Consider the following 16,422-nt stretch of genomic DNA (forward strand, 5'->3'; position numbering starts at 1 on the left):
TCCTGCTACATAACTTATAGGTGGCACTGTGGTATAGTGGAATAGCGCAAATACATAAGTGAAAAAGCTTTGCTTTCACAAATAATACCACATTTTACCTGCCCTAACGTCCTCCCCCCCTTTTAAGTGCTCTTTAGACATAGAAGCGAAACTGGAGGGTCACAATGTTGTCTAAAGAACCTGTAAACAACGGTGAGTAGGAAATGATGGGCACAAAATAAATGCCTTGTGTAGGAAATCCCTTACTCACGGACACCTAAGTCATAAATAACTTAAGTCCCATTGATTTCAGTGGAACTAAACCATGACTAAATTTGAATTCAACAGAAAGAGTCTTGTGGCATCTGAAAGATGAACAAATGTATTAGGACATCCATGTTGTGGACAACGATCCACTTCATCAGATGTATGAAGTGTCACTCAGTATAACACCATGCATCTGATGACATGGACTGTAGTCCACGAAAGCTTATGCCATAATAAAATTCATTAGTCTTTCAGATGCCACAAATTTCTTGGATGGTTTTGCTGCAACAGGCTAACCTTTTCCAGAGACTGCCCCTCTGGAAATTGATAGTATGCAGTGGATACAGTCTTGACTTCCCATTTAAACCTTTAAGAGCATTGTCGCTGATTCAGCTGGGGATATGAGTCAGTCAGTATTTTAAACATGTTTCAAACTAAGGATATATTGTTATTGGTCCTACAGAGTTGCCACTGTAAATGCATTAACATAAGAACAGACATGCTGGATCAGACCAAGGGTCCATCTAGTCCACATTCTGTTCACACAGTGGCCAACCAGCTGTTGACGGGAAAGCCACAAGAAGGACAAGAGTGCAACAGCACCCTCCCGCCCATGTTCCCCAGCAACTGGTGCACATGGCCATAGTGCCTTTGATACTGGAATACATGATACAGAGTTTCATTTGTGTCTCTTAAATGTTATATCATGGAAATATTTCAATCTTGCCAGCATTTTTGCTATTTTTTCAAGGAGACAAGATACTTTCAGCTCTTGCCAGCTCCCTTCAAGTGGCACAAGCAAGAGCGAACCACAACTTTCTTCAAGCTGCTCTGGACGTATTTCACTCCCTTTTTATAGTTCATTTTTATATACATTATATTTGTACCTATTGATATGTACTCATTATGAACCTTTTACCATGTAGTATGAACATATTTTACATTCCATTTGTGATACCAAAAATTGACAAACTTGTTCAAAGTGATTGTTTTCAGTGAAATTTACCTCCACCCAAGCAACTCTTCTTAAGGTGAAATGGGTTTTTCTTCCATTTTGTATTGCCATTAATTTTTTTTTTAATTCTCCTATGTTTTAAACCTATTTTTTTTTCAGTTTTACTCTTCTGTTTTTTGTGTGTCCTTCTTCCTGCTTTTCTCTTTCTTTTCTCAGTTTAACTTGCTTTTATATCAATCCTAAAGCTTCTATTTTGTTCATTTAAAACTGGCCTAGGTAGATTTTTAAAAATATATATTGTGGTGAGATGGGGGCAGTTGTACAGGAGAGGGTTAATGAAGCCAGTCATACTGCTGGAGAGCCCTTTCAATGGTCCTTGCAAAGTTAGCAAGTATCTATTTTGTCAAGAAACAGACAACAAACTATAGACAATATGCTTCCATTGGCACTAATTGTCAAGAAATACCTGAAAGTAAGACATGTGTTTCTTCCCACCACTCGGATGTTGTAATCTAGAAGTTTGTATGTGAAAAGAATCATTGAGTCAGAAACACAGGAAGAGAAACAGAAGTTGTGCTCTGAATGTAGGGTAGCCACTTACACATCACCAGAAAAGACGACAAAAGAGGAACCGATTTGCATCCAGATTGAACGTGCTAATTTATACATACAGATGCAAATTTGGAAATAATTTCTATCATTTAAATAAAAACACAATACATTTGAAGACTATAGCTACATGACATGTCCTGCTTGATGGGAAACTTCAAGACCCCTGCTGCTCTCCCCCACTTCTTACGGTTCCATGGTAAGGATCCAAGTGTGCACTACTGCTATTGACATTGCGGAATGTCAACTGCACTTGCTAGCATGATAAGTTTCCCAAGAAACTTGTTGTACTAGGCCTTCAAATAGATTACTCTTCCCTGTCAGCCATTCAAATAGTGTGCAGTCCTCTATAAGGAATAACACATTGGGCAGCATCCAACAGTGTCATTCTGCAAACTCAAGTAGCACTAGCAGAGCTCCACCAAATCTTTCCATTGAGCAAGCGATTGTGCATTAAACTTACACAAGTGGTTGTGCAAGTGTAATGCACAACAGTTAGCACAACTGTGCTTCTACAAACATAACTGTAGTTAGATTCTCCTCTTGTGCATAGTTGCAAACCTAGTTTCTGCTAGCGCAACATCATTTGCACTAGCAGAATGACACAGCTGAATACTGCCCATTATTACCCTATCCATATGCTGACAGCATTTTGGGGTGCTGTCTATCTGTCTGTTTTTCTCTCTCTCTCTCTCTTTCTCAATCTGTTGTGAGAGCAGTGGACTTCAGCTATCTGCTGGAGTGGTTAAGGTGTGACTGGTGCTCAACCTGTATATTTGTAAGTAACGTCAAATATTTCAAAATGCCAATGTCAAAATGCTCCACGGAACGCCTTCCAAAGGAACCCAAACCTGGATAAGTGCCATGCTGCTAGAGCTTCTCTAGGGATGTATGAAACACCTACCTGGTTCCGCGGTGGGGCATCCGTGGTGGGGGAGAGGTGCTCCGTCCCTCCCCCCAGAATCCTCCCCGGCCGGCTCCGCTCCACAGCAGGTCTGCGAAGCCGCCGGCCGGGGCCAGCCACAGCCAGAGTTCCGGCCACAGCTGGGCTGCTGCAGCCGCAAATGGCGGCCATCATAGCGGCCGCCATTTGTGTCCTTCCAGGCTGCCATGATAGGCTACGTACGTATTTACGTAGCCTATCATGGCAAAGAGCAGGGGCGCAAACAGTGGCTGCTACGCCGTTTGCGCCCCTGCTCTTTGCCATGATAGGCTACATAAGTATTTACATAGCCTATCACAGTAAAGGCAGCTACACAAACAGTGGTCGCTGCGCCATTTGCGTGGCTGCCTTTGCCATGATAGGCTACATAAATACTTACGTAGCCTATCACGGCAGCCTGGAAGGATGAAAATGGCGGCCGCTACGACGGCCGCCATTTGCGGCCACAGTAGCCAGCCGAGACACCAGCCGCCACCGCCGGAGCCGCCACCGGAGCCGCCACCACCTCTGCATCCACCCCAGGTAAGCTTCATCCCGGGGGGATTCCGCGGGGTGGCGGGGGGTGGGAGGCCATTCCGCCATGGGTTTCAGGGGGCCAAATGCCAGTGCATTCGGCCTCACTGAAATCCGTGGCGGAATTCTCCGCCATCCCTAAGCTTCTCACTGCTCAGAGAATGGGAGTGAGCATAACTTTATATTTGCCAACCAGCTGGTTTTGTTCAAATTCAAGACAAGATAATGAGGAAATTGCCTGCCTTGTATAGGTTTGCAGTGAATCCTACACATGTTTACTCAAAAGTAAGTTCTTCAAAGATCAATCACTAAGGGCACAATCCTATGGTGATGCCCGTAAGCCTCCGAACTCAGGGGCTTATGGGTATCCAGGCAGAGTGGGAGAAGCAGTGGAGGCAATCTTTGCCTACATGCTTCTCCCTCTCTGCATTTTGGCTAGACGGGCTTTTTCACCCATCTAGCCTGGGAGCATCAGAGTGGGAGAGAAGGAGGCTGAGAAGGTCTCCTGCTACATTGTATCCTGGCTTCCCTAGTCCCCTCCCCTTCCTGCCCACTGGCATGCTCCCTTTTCCTCATCTCTGAGATCACCTTTGCAACTTTGGTAAGGCAGCTGGTGTAGTTCTCTCCATGCTGGCTGCAAGGGAGAGGCAATGTGAATTCCTGGATCCATGGCAGGAGCAGCGTTTCTGACCTCAGATCCAGGAATCCAGATTATCCTATGGCCCCAGACTCTTGTCTAGCGGCCATAGGATTTCCCCCTCCAGAGTAAATGGGTTTAAGATTGCAGCCATTCTCATTCTCATACATTTAGGGAGGTGGGATTAGAATCCTGATCTTTCATGTCTACATACCTCACTTGTATTGAATTTAAAAGGAAACATCTTTCTAATTAAGATCATATTTGTTCAAATCCTAGTAAAGGACACAAGATTCTCTGGGATTGCTTGGATCCATTCCAATATTAGTATTATCTTTGGAGTAAGCTAGTTGATGTCAGCATGCTTGCATGTAAATGCAAAAGCAGAATTCTCCAGGATCTCACCCATGGTAAAATGTTTCTTGGTTTACTTGGAACCCCTTATATCCTACTTGTGGAAGGAATGCTACAATTCTCTTTGTACTTTCCTCCACTCTATATTTCCCTTCTCATCTTGACTCCATATGCTTATGCAAAATGACTTTCACATATACATAAAAGAATCATTTTTTGTACTTGGTTCCACTCATTTGGGAATGCATTGGCTCTGTATGAGTTACAGAGTCTGGGCTAAGATCCCAGTTTCTCCAAAGGAATTTAACATTTCTGATCATAGGCTCAATCTAGTCTGTTTGGAAAGCTAAAAAGAGTAAAGCTGCAATCCTATACCCACTTGCCTGGGAGTAAGTCCCACTTAAATCAATGGGACTTACTTCTGAGTAGACATGTATAGGAATGCACCATAAATAACTTTTCTGGAGCTGCTTGAGAAAAAGGCTAAATAATATCAGTGAAAGAGTGACTCCATCTGGTGTTTCCACATGGCTTCAAAATAGAAAAAATTGAAATTTGGGGGGAAATTGAAAAATATGCATACTTTTTTTTAGTGGTCTTTACAGATCTAAAGTCACTTTGTTACTTTATGAACATTAAGGGCGCAATCCTATGGGGATATGTGGCCACCTCCGTACTCAGAGGCAACCGCCTATCCAATGCAGGTCAGGAGAAGCGCGCAGGGGATTGTCCCCTCTGCCCTTGACCCACCCTGCATTTGCATCTAGACAGCCAATTTCAGCTGTCTAGCCACAGGAAGGTGAAGCGGGGGAAGCGGCTATCAGACAACACATAGGATGTGTCGTACCAGCATTTCCAACTTCCCCACCCCAGAACACCCCCCGAAACACCCCGTTTTCACCACTCCATGCTCGTCTTCTGAGCACAGAGCACGAGGCTGTTCCGAGCTGCCTGCGAGGCAGTGCAGAAGGCCAGGGGGAGGTCAGTTCTCGGGGAACCAACCTGCCCAAGGCCGTCTAGCCACTGACTAGCAGCCATAGGATTGCTCCCTAAATGTTATGCATAACTTTGTTTGCTCATAAATTATCATTAAAATTAAAAACATTTAAAAGTAAATGCAGTTAATTCATAATTATTGTCTGAATAAACAAAAAAATTAAATATACCAAACATGAAAATTTTATGAACCAAGTTATACGTAATACATTTTAGGTCCCTATTTTATGTCTGTCTAGAGGGAACTTCAGCAAGTAGTCTCTGACTCATCCTTGAAGCAGGAAGAGCTGAAGGCAGAGGAAGTACGAAACAGCATCTCTACCTGTTTGTGAGGAATTGATTGAGGTGGAGCTAGGAAAATCTGGTTTTAAGGAAAAGCTGTTGAGAGCTTATTTAGCTGGGGAAAATTCTGTCAAGAATGTATATTTTGTTCACATATTATGATATGGTGACTCTGCTCACATGACAGAATGACTTGGAGCATCTCAGAATGTCTATTAGTAAAATATACTTTAGATCAATGATTTGAATACGGGAATAAATAACTATGCTGCCTGGAAATCTTACGGAGAGGATTAAAAACCATTTTCCCCCTTCGGCTTCTGAATTTTCTAGATATTTTACAACTCTAGCCTTCCTCTTATGTAGAAATCATTTTGGGGGAGTAAAGGCCAGGCAGCAATATATCAACACTTTGTTTTAAACATTATATTCATAATACTAAAATAAAATATTTCATAATCCAAAGTTGTTCAATTTTTCAAAAACAAATAGACACAAAGGACCTTGGAAAAACAGAGGAAAGGCTGTTTTCTCCCTATATTTTCCTGCTTGGTTTTTTTCCAGGCCTTCACGTCTCTAGGTGTACAGGCTTTGTAAAAATGGCAGCTGATCACAAACTGGATCAGGGCAAATTCACATGATCTTCAGTAGATGCCAACATGAAGGTCAAGTATGAATGCACGTTGCAGAGCACACTAGGCTACTCAGGCCAGGCAAGTAACCACCATTCCTCCTGAAGGAGTTCCCCCATCAGATCTACTGCACAAGCCAGCCTGTGACACCCAGGTAAAAGAAGGTGGAGAGCTAACATTTGTTGTAGTAAATCAGTTTTTCTTATCTGCAAGTGTATAGATGCACGCATGGCATGAAGTGCACTATATTTTAAATGATAACAACATGGGGAAGAAAAATGATGTTAATTACATGGAAAGGCCTTGCTTCTCCATAGGACCGTCCTGATGTTTATTTTTTCCTTATCATGTTGTTGTCACTGCCATCTTCTCAGGCCAATACATACATTTACAGGGTTGCCTACTAGCTATTTATTGTTACAGGCAGTAATATCAGGCAGGTCATCATCATCAGGGGCAACTTCAGAATCAGCCTCTGGTCCCAACAAATTCCAGCTATGTTCTAGGACTTGTTCCACCACCCTTGATCCCTGCTCAAATGCACACACACACCTGATCTCCACATTACTTTTATATCAAACTCTGGCCTGGAACTTCCAGACATGCAACGTACATTTTAGATGGTACAGTAGGACCATGGGGTCCTGTAAGGCAGCCTGGGACAGAAGGAAGGTGGATAGCACCAGAAGCTAGTAGTTGCTGGTATATCCAGATATCTTTACAACACAATCTGATGCATGTCTACTCAGAGGTGAGCCTCGCTGAGTTCACTGGAGCTTACTCACAGGTAAGTGTATATTGGATTTCAGCCTTCATCTCAGTTGAGCCTTACTTGTGAGTAGACGTGCATAGGGTTGCAGTGTAATCTGGCTTTGAGAATCTTCAGAGGTTCACATCTCAGTGCTGAATTGTCTTGAGCTGGACCTGGTCTCATCCAAATCACACACAGACCCTTAGCGTGCAATCCAATGCATGTTTAGACAGAAAAAAAAGTCCTACAACTCCCAGCATTTCTCAGCCAGCCAGGACTTTTTTCTGTTTAAACATGCATAGGATTGCACCCTTAGTGGAGAATATATGTAAATTCTTGTAAGTTGCATTTCAGTATATTTTATATTTACTTCCTTCAATGGCTTTGAGACAAAATTAAGAAACACAATGTAGGGTATACTGATAGCTTTTACTGGACCAACATCAAAACATCATAAAAGGTAAGACGTTTCTCTTGACACTCCCTGCTCCAAAAGAACAAAACAAGATTCTACTTCTTTGGTTACTTATGGAAAAATCTGTGCAATAATGTAAAAGCTTCCACTGAAAAATGCTTTGTAATCTGATGGGCTCTCTCAAGCAAGCACCCTCTGTAAACAGTTTACATTGATCTTTGCTCCAAGCTGTGGGGTATGTATGGTTGGGGGTTTTATTGTTTCAGTGTGGTTTTCTTCCCAGCCTGAGGCTCCAGACTTTATTTTGTTCATACTAAAAATAGATTTGAATTTCAGTGATTTGTGATGAATGATTTTCTTTATTCATTTATGTAAAGGCAATGTTCAGAGGTGCTGAATTAGCTTGATCTGGGCCTTTTTCAGGTCTCATCCAAATCTCATCTATATCTATCTGCAAATGTTCCAAATGCTTTTTGGAATGTTCCAAAAAGCAACTAGGCTCCTTCTCTTCAAGAGAGATGTTCAACAGACAGTCTAGGGAGATCGTTTGCTTTGGCCTCCGGGAACAGACACAATAGTAAGCTGATAAGAGCTATTTTTCTATAGAAAAGGTTTTGAATATTTTTTTTCTCTATCTCTCTCCTCTCCAAGGTTTATCATTTTAGTTCCACCTAAGACTTTCATAAAATATCCAGAAGATATATTAACATTATTAGTTTGTTTAATCCAATGAAGTAAATTAATCCAAATTAAGTAATTTGCTAACAGCACTTGTGACTTCGTGTGGGCTGGATTCCTTGGTGGTTTCCATTTCTACCACAACTTGAATATTGGTGTAGAACTAGGTGTTCAACCTCAGGCCTACGGACCAAATCTGGCTAGGAAATGCTGGGCGTTGTTTTTCCATCTAAACATGCATTGGATTGTGCATGTTTATTGATTTTTTATTTTTAAAAAATCATGCAATTGCTAATCGTGTGAATAGCATCATAGCATCATAGAATAGTAGGGTTGGAAGGGGCCTACAAGACCACTGAGTCCAACCCCCTGCTCACTGCAGGAATCCAAGTCAGAGCATCCCTGACAGATGGCTGTCCAGCCTCATCTTGAATGTCTCCAGTGTGGAAGAGCCCACTACCTCCCTAGGTAATTGGTTCCATTGTCGTATTGCTCTAACAGTCAGGGAGTTTCTCCTGATGTTCACCCAGAATCTGGCTTCCTGTAACTTGAGCCCATTATTCCATGTCCTGCATTCTGGGATGATTGAGAAGAGATCCTGGCCTTCCTCTCTGTGACAACCTTAAAGTCCTTGAAGAGCGCTATCATCCCTCAGTCTTCTCTTCTCAAGGCTAAACATGCCCAGTTCTTTCAGTCTCTCTTCATAAGGCTTTGTTTCCAGTCCCCTGATCATCTTTGTTGCCCTCCTCTGAACCCTCTCCAGCTTGTCTGCATCCTTCTTAAAGTGTGTTGCCCAGAACTGGACACAGTACTCCAGATGGGACCTAACCAGTGCTGAGTAGAGGGGGACTAGTACTTCCCGGGATTTGGAAGCTGTGCTTCTATTAATGTAGCCCAAAAGAGCACTGGCCTTTTTTGCAGCCACGTCACATTGTTGGCTCATATTCAGCTTGTGACCTACAACAATTCCAAGATCCTTCTTGCTTGTAGTATGGTTGAGCCACGTATCCCCCATCTTGTAACTGTGCATTTGGTTTCTTTTTGCCAGGTGCAGAACTTGGCATTCATCCCTATTAAATGTCATTCTGTTGTTTTCTGCCCAGCGCTCCAGTCTATCAAGTTCACTTTGAATTTTGTTTCTGTCTTCCAAAGTATTAGCTATCCCGCCCAATTTCGTGTCATCTGCAAATTTGATCAGCCTTCCCTGCAGTCATTAATAAAAATGTTGAAGAGCACTGGGCCCAGGACTGAGCCCTGCGGTACCCCACTCGTTACCTCTCCCCAGTTTGAGAAGATCCCATTGATCAGCACTCTTTGAGTCTGATTCTGTAGCCAACTGTGGATCCACCGGATCGTTGTTTCATCCAGCCCACTTTGAGCTAGTTCGCTCATCAGGATATCATGCGGCACTTTGTTGAAAGCTTTGCTGAAGTCGAGGTATATTATGTCCACAGCATTCCCACAGTCCACAAGGGAGGTCACCTGATCAAAAAATGAGATCAGATTTGTCTGGCAGGATTTGTTCTTGACATCTAGCATCACATCTAGTCTGCCCCTATAGTTCTAGTTTTGGAGTAAATCTCAGCACAGTCACCTTTCTCAAGAATGAAAGAATAACAACAGAGCCAATGGTGAAGAAATGTTTCAAGATGAAATTGGCAAAAAGAATATTATCTTGGCAAAAATGGAACAGAAAACTATGAATAACAAAATGAAGTGTGAGAAATAGTGGGAGAACATGCAGCCAGCTATGATACACACATTTGTATACTATTTCCCCTTCAGATTCCAGTAAAGTCAATAGGGTCACATGCCAACAGACATGCCAATCATCATGAGTAAATGCCTGCCAAGGCTGTAAACAGCTGCTATTCCTCCATTTCAAAAGCCCAATGAACAGTAAGAAATCAAAGTGAATATATTATATATAATGATACAAGTTTGTCTTGCTAATAACAACCGCTGGAGGAAACAGCATTTGTTAGATATTAACATTGTGCTCTTTCTGGCACCAGGTGAAGACTGTCTTATTTTCCCAGGCACTTTAGTCTTTCAGTTTCTGCTGTTTTAAATCTGTTGTTGTTGTTCAGTTGTTAAGTCATGTCCGACTCTTCGAGACCCCATGGACCATAGCACGCCAAGCCTTCCTGTCCTCCGCTCTCTCACGGAGTGTGCTCAAGTTCATATAAATTGCATCGGTGATGCTATCTAGCTATCTCATCCTCTGCTGTCCCCTTCTCCTTTTGCCTTCAATCTTTCCCAGCATCAGGGTCTTTTCCAGGGAGTTTTCTCTTCTCATTAGGTGGCCAAAATATTTGAGCTTCAGCTTCAGTATCTGTCCTTCCAATGAGCAGTTAGGGTTGATTTCCTTTAGGATGGACTGATGGACCTCCTTGCAGTCCAGGGGACTCGTAAGAGTCTTCTCCAGCACCACAGTTCGAAAGCATCAATTCTTCGACGCTCAGCCTTCCTTATAGTCCAGCTCTCACAGCCATACGTTACTACTGGGAAAACCATAGCTTTGATTATACAAACCTTTGTCGGCAAGGTGATGTCTCCGCTTCTTACTATGCTGTCTAGGTTTGCCATAGCTTTCCTCCCAAGGAGCAAGTGTCTTTTAATTTCATGGCTACAGTCACCGTCTGTGGTGATCTTGGAGCCCAAGAAAATAAAATCTGTCATTGCTTCCATTTCTTCCCCTTCTATATGCCAGGAAGTGATGGGGCCAGATGCCATGATCTTTGTTTTTTTAATGTTGAGTTTCAAACCAGCTTTTGCACTCTCCACTTTCACCCTCAATAAGAGGCTCTTTAGATCCTCCTCACTTTCTGCTATTAGGGTGGTATCGTCTGCATATCTGAGGTTGTTGATAATTCTCCCAGCAATCTTAATTCTGACCTGTGATTCATCCAACCCAGCGTTTCTCATGATGTACTCTCCATATAAATTAAATAAGCAGGGCAACAATATACAGCCTTGTTGTACTCCTTTCCCTATTTTGAACCAATCGGTTGCTCCATGTCCGGTTCTTACTGTTGCTTCTTGACCCTTGTACAGGTTTCTCAGGAGACAGGTAAGGTGGTCTGGTACTCCCATCACTTTTAAGAATTTGCCACACCTTGTTGTGATCCACATAATCAAAGGCTTTAGCGTAGTCAATGAAGCAGAAATAGAGGTATTTCTAGAATTCTCTTGCTTTCTCCATGATCCAGCGAATGTTGGCGATCTGATCTGTAGTTCCTCTGCCTCTTCGAAACCCAGCTTGTACTTCTGGTAGTTCTCGGTTCACATACTGCTGAAGCCTAGCTTGTAGGATTTTGAGCATCACCTTGCTGGCATGTGAAATGAGCGCAATTGTGCGGTAGTTTGAACACTCTTTGGCATTGCCCTTCTTTGGGATTGGAATGTAAACTGACCTTTTTCAGTCTTGTGGCCACTGTTGAGTGTTCCAAATGTGTTGGCATATTGAGTGCAGCACTTTAACAGCATCATCTTTTAGGATTTTAAATAGCTCAGCTAGAATACTGTCATCTCTGCTAGCTTTGTTGTTAGTAATGCTTCCTAAGGCCCATTTGACTTCACTCTCTAGGATGTCTGGCTCAAGTTCAGTGACCGCACTATCATGGCTATCATGGACACTAGGATCTTTCCTGTATAGTTCTTCTGTGTATTCTTTCCACCTCTTCTTAATCTCATCTGCATCTGTTAGGTCCCTGCCTTCTTTGTCCTTTATCATGCCTGTCTTTGCACAAAACGTTCCCTTGAGATCTCCGATTTTCTTGAAGAGATCTCTAGTCTTTCCAATTCAATTGTTTTCCTCGATTTCTTTGCATTGTTCATTTAAGAAGGCCTTCTTGTCTCTCCTTGCTGTTCTCTGGAAATCTGCATTCAGTTGGATATATCTTTCCCTTTCTCCCTTGCTTTTCGCTTCCCTTCTTTCCTCAGCTACTTGTAAAGCCTCATCAGACAGCCACTTGGCCTTCTTGCATTTCTTTTTCTTTGGGATGGATTTCATTGCCACCTCCTGAACAATGTTACGGACCTCCGTCCATAGTTCCTCAGGCACTCTGTCTATCAGGTCTAATCCCTGAAATCTATTCATCACCTCCACTGTATATTTATAAGGGATATGATTTATGTCATACCTGAATGGTTTAGTGGTTTTCCCTACGTTCTTCAATTTAAGCCGAAATTTTGCAACAAGAAGCTTATGATCTGAGCCACAGTCAGCTCCAGGTCTTCTTTTACTGACTGTATAGAACTTCTCGATCTTTGGCTGCAAAGGACATAATCAATCTGATTTCGATATTGACCATCTGGTGATGTCCATGTGTAGGGTCACCTCTTGTGCTGTTGGAAAAGAGTGTTTGCTATGATCAGCGCGTTCTCTTGGCAGAACTCTATTAGCCTTTGTCCTGCTTCATTTTGTACACCAAGGCCATGCTTGCCTGTTATCCCGGTGATTTCTTGACTTCCTACTTTAGCATTCCAATCCCCTATGATGAAAAGGACATCTTTTTTTGGTGTTAGTTCTAGAAGGTGTTGTAGGTCTTCACAGAATTGATCAACCTCAGCTTCTTCAGCTTCAGTGGTTGGGGCATAGACTTGAATTACTGTGACGTTGAATGGTTTGCCTTGGATTCGTACTGAGATCATTCTATTGTTTTTGAGATTGTACCCCAGTACTGCTTTTCCCACCCTTTTTATTGGCTATGAGTGCTATTCCATTTCTTCTAAGGGATTCTTGCCCACAGTAGTAGATATGATGGTCACCTGAATTAAATTCACCCATGCTTGTCCATTTGAGTTTGCTGATTCCCAAGATGTCAATGTTCAATCTTGCCATCTCATGTTTGACCACCTCCAGCTTATCTTGATTCATTGATCTTACATTCCAGGTTCCTAAACAAATCTGTTACTGCATTTTAAATCTTTGCACTGCTTCTAGGTTTTACTGTGGTTTTTATTTTTAAAATTGTGCACTTTTATATTGTATTTTATGAAGTTCTATGTTATGGTTTTAATTGTTGTGAACTGCCCAGACAGCTTCAGCTATTAGGCAGTATAGAAATATAATTAATAAATTAATAAAAAAATAATACCTATTTATTTTGGGAAGTAATTTTGGGATGGTGTTTTGGGAAGTAATTTTTTTTTTTTTTACATACTGTGTCAATAGCCATTTTGACGTTTCAGATCATAAACATCCGTATATATTGATGAAGTTGTGTACCCTGATGACAAATCTGTTCTGGATCCCAGAAGGATGCAGTTAATCATATAGAGAGACACTAACAAAACAGAAAAATTAAAATCTTACAGCAAAACTTCCACCTTCTTTAGCTGCTCTGTCAGTGTCCTTAAGATTTTAATTTTCCTGTTTTGTTAGTCTCTCTATAAATGAGTAACTGCATCCTTCTGGGATCCAGAACAAATTTGTCATCAGGGTACACAACTTCATCTGCTTAGGACTCAAATTCCTGAAAAAACACCTCTCCCTATACCAGCCTCTCTAGGCCTGATCTGCTGGGGAGGCTCTCCTCATGGTACCTTCCACACTTTATGTGTTCAAAGTGGGAGAGCCCTCTCTGTTATGGAACCCTATCTGTGGAACCCCCTACTGATAGAAGTGTGCCTTGTGCCAAGTTTACTATCTTTTCAGCATCTGGTTAAAACATTTTAGCTTGCCTGGACATTTTAGCTGGTTAGTTTGTATTTTTTATATTTTAGGTCTGTATTCGGTTTGTTTTTTATTGTATTTTAGGGTTATATAACCATTCTGAGGTCTTGTTTTGTACAATTACCCATATGCTTATAGACCATACAACACTCATTTTGGAGAGACTCTAACTCTCCCACATGCATACTATTTCCTTACATGAGATGGAAAATTACAATTTCTGACTAGCTGTGAATCGGGCAAGCTATATGTATACCAAGATATTCTGGTATATATTTATTGTATATATTAATGTTGAGTTATACTACTTTATATGTATTGTTTCAATACTCAATCCAATAGAGAATATTTGAGAAATAAAAATATCCTCATCCTCATCTGCTTAATGAGAAATAATCACACTTGGGATGGATTTAAATGTGACAACAGCCACATGGAATCCATCAAAAAACATTTACCCATTCAGGGGTGACATACAGTTGGTGTAGGAATGCCATGTTGTTGGTGGAGTATTTACAAAACCTTTTGCCCATATTCCACTCTGAGAGCCAGTGTGGTTTAGTGGTTAGAGTTCTGAACTAAGAAAGCAGGGTTCAAATCCACATTAGCCAGCTCACTGTGTGATCTTAGGCCAGTCACTATTCTCTCAGCCTTTTGGACTTCAGCTCCTATCAGCCCCAGTCAGTATGTCCAATGGCCAGGAATGCTGGAAATTGTCATCCAGACCTGGAGGGCACCAAGTTGGGTCCAGCTCTAACTTCTGATGGTTCTTTATCTTTGTACCGGACAGCCCTTCAAATAAAGGACACTTTCAAATAGAGAATAATCCTAATTTTCAGGGTAAGCCTGGACCTAGAAGACAGCTCACCACATGGAGACTCCACTATATAGAGGCATTTTCAAGGGGCTGCTTCACCATAACAGCCGTAACATGTGCAGCAGCCATAACATGTTACTTTTTGAAATGCTGAGGCAAACACTGATTCTCTTGGCTGGAACATGTTCACATGCACTAACTGTGGACAGAAATACACATATAAAGTTCTGCAGCATTATCTGCGAGCATTCTTTTGGTACCACTTTGATTACAGAAACCACTAGAAAAGATACCTATGCATTCCTGGATCACGTGATATTTTCTCAATGCATGGAGAACATTTAGTGAAAAATGAGTATTTGAAGAGGGACATAGTGAAGTCATCATCGCGTTTCCCTGCCATCAATTATTCATCCTGATATTCCTATTATTAATTTCTTTTGCATGTGCCACCATCAGAATATATCCTTGAGAAATAGTAGCAGCATGAGAAATTGAGATTGAGGAATAGCAAAGGAGGCATGCCTGCCTGTTCCCCAAGTAACTGAACTGACTGATGCAGGTTTTGCAAAGGCCCAGCCCAGCACTCTGTCCACTAGATCATAATTACTCTCCTACAATGTGCCTTGCTATTTTAGTCATTGAATAATGACTATTAGGATGCAATCCTCCGAACTCAAGAGGTGACCACCTTCCAAAGCAGGGCAGGAGAAGAATGAAAGGGATCGTTCCCGCCGCACTCCTCCTGCCCCGATTGCGGCTGTCTAGCTGCGGGAGGATGAAGTGGGGAAAGAGGTGGCTGTACGACACATAGGATGTACGACATAGTACGTACAGGCATTTCCACCCTCCCCGCCCTGGAACGCCCCCAGCCATGCACCTTTTTGGCCGCTCTGAGCTCCTCTTGCGAGCGCAGAAGCCAAGGCTGTTCCATGGGGCCTCCGAGGCGGCGCTGAAGTGGGGGGAGGTCAGTTCTCCGGGAACCAACCTCAGAGTGTGGGCTCCGAGGACGGTTCCCGGAAAACAACATATCCTATGGCTATCTAGCCGCTGTCTAGCAGCCATAGGATTCCTCCCTTAGTTATTAATATATGGGGAGGTGGGGGAACAGAAATACTAAATCAAACAGCCAGAGGCCTTTCTTCTTCTAGCCCATTTCCAGTGATATTAGCATTTCATTAAAAGACTTTAAAAAACAACAACACAATATATAAGTTACAAGCTGCTTGGCTAAACAAAATTATTTCGGGCTACTGTAGCATAGAAACTAGTGTTGGTCTTGGATATAAGTTGTTAAGGCACTGGCTGGGGAATGCTGGGAGCTGTCAGCATTTATTCTGTCTAAACTTGCATAGGATTGCACCCTAAGGTTCAAAATCCGGGCTAGCCATGAAGCTCATGAGAGTTATTGTTGTTCAGTCGTTAAGTCATGTCTGACTTTTCGTGACCCCATGGACCATAGCATGCCAGGCCTTCCTGTCCTCCGCTCTCTCCCAGAGTGTGCTCAAGTCCATATTCATTGCATCGGTGATGCTATCTAGCCATCTCATCCTCTGCCATCCCCTTCTCCTTTTGCCTTCAGTCTTTCCCAGCATCAGGGTCTTTTCTAGTGAGTTTTCTGTTCGCATTAGGTGGTCAAAATATTTGAGCTTCAGTTTCAGTATCTGTTCTTCCAATGAGCACTCAGGGTTGATTTCCTTTAGGATTGACTGACTGGACCTCCTTGCAGTCCAGGGGACTCGTAAGAGTCTTCTCCAGCACCACAGTTTGAAAGCATCAATTCTTCGGCACTCAGCCTTCCTTACAGGTCTTCATAGAACCGATCAACCTCAGCTTCTTCGGCCTCAGTGGTTGGGGCGTAGACTTGAATTACTGTGATGTTGAATGATTTGCCTTTGTGCAAGTCCGCATCTG

This window comes from Heloderma suspectum, chromosome 5 (genome assembly GCF_057233095.1).
Source record: "Heloderma suspectum isolate Gila_16-S chromosome 5, 16-S_ref, whole genome shotgun sequence".
NCBI lineage: Eukaryota > Metazoa > Chordata > Lepidosauria > Squamata > Helodermatidae > Heloderma > Heloderma suspectum.